The sequence below is a fragment of the Musca vetustissima genome, unplaced genomic scaffold, assembly GCF_032173495.1.
Source record: "Musca vetustissima isolate MV318-11 ecotype Yass unplaced genomic scaffold, APGP_CSIRO_Mvet_v1 utg18572, whole genome shotgun sequence".
NCBI classification, from domain to species: Eukaryota; Metazoa; Arthropoda; class Insecta; order Diptera; family Muscidae; genus Musca; species Musca vetustissima.
The window spans coordinates 167,096-167,305 of NW_026882156.1; positions in this window are offsets into that span (position 1 = coordinate 167,096).

Genomic DNA, 210 nt, shown 5'->3' on the forward strand with positions numbered 1-210 from the left:
TTGCTGACTGGTTGTTTGGTTCGTTGGAACTGCTGTTGGTCGTCGTTTAAATGTAAAGTTTGCACTGAAGCTCTAACGGCTGCGATTTAATCAATTGTGAGAGTAGTCAGTGCCTCCAAAGTCCCGACGACTATTTTTGCCACAGGCCACAATTTGTTGTTTTGTAAATAAGAAGAAATGTGGCAATGGGACACGCAATTCGAAGCTGGC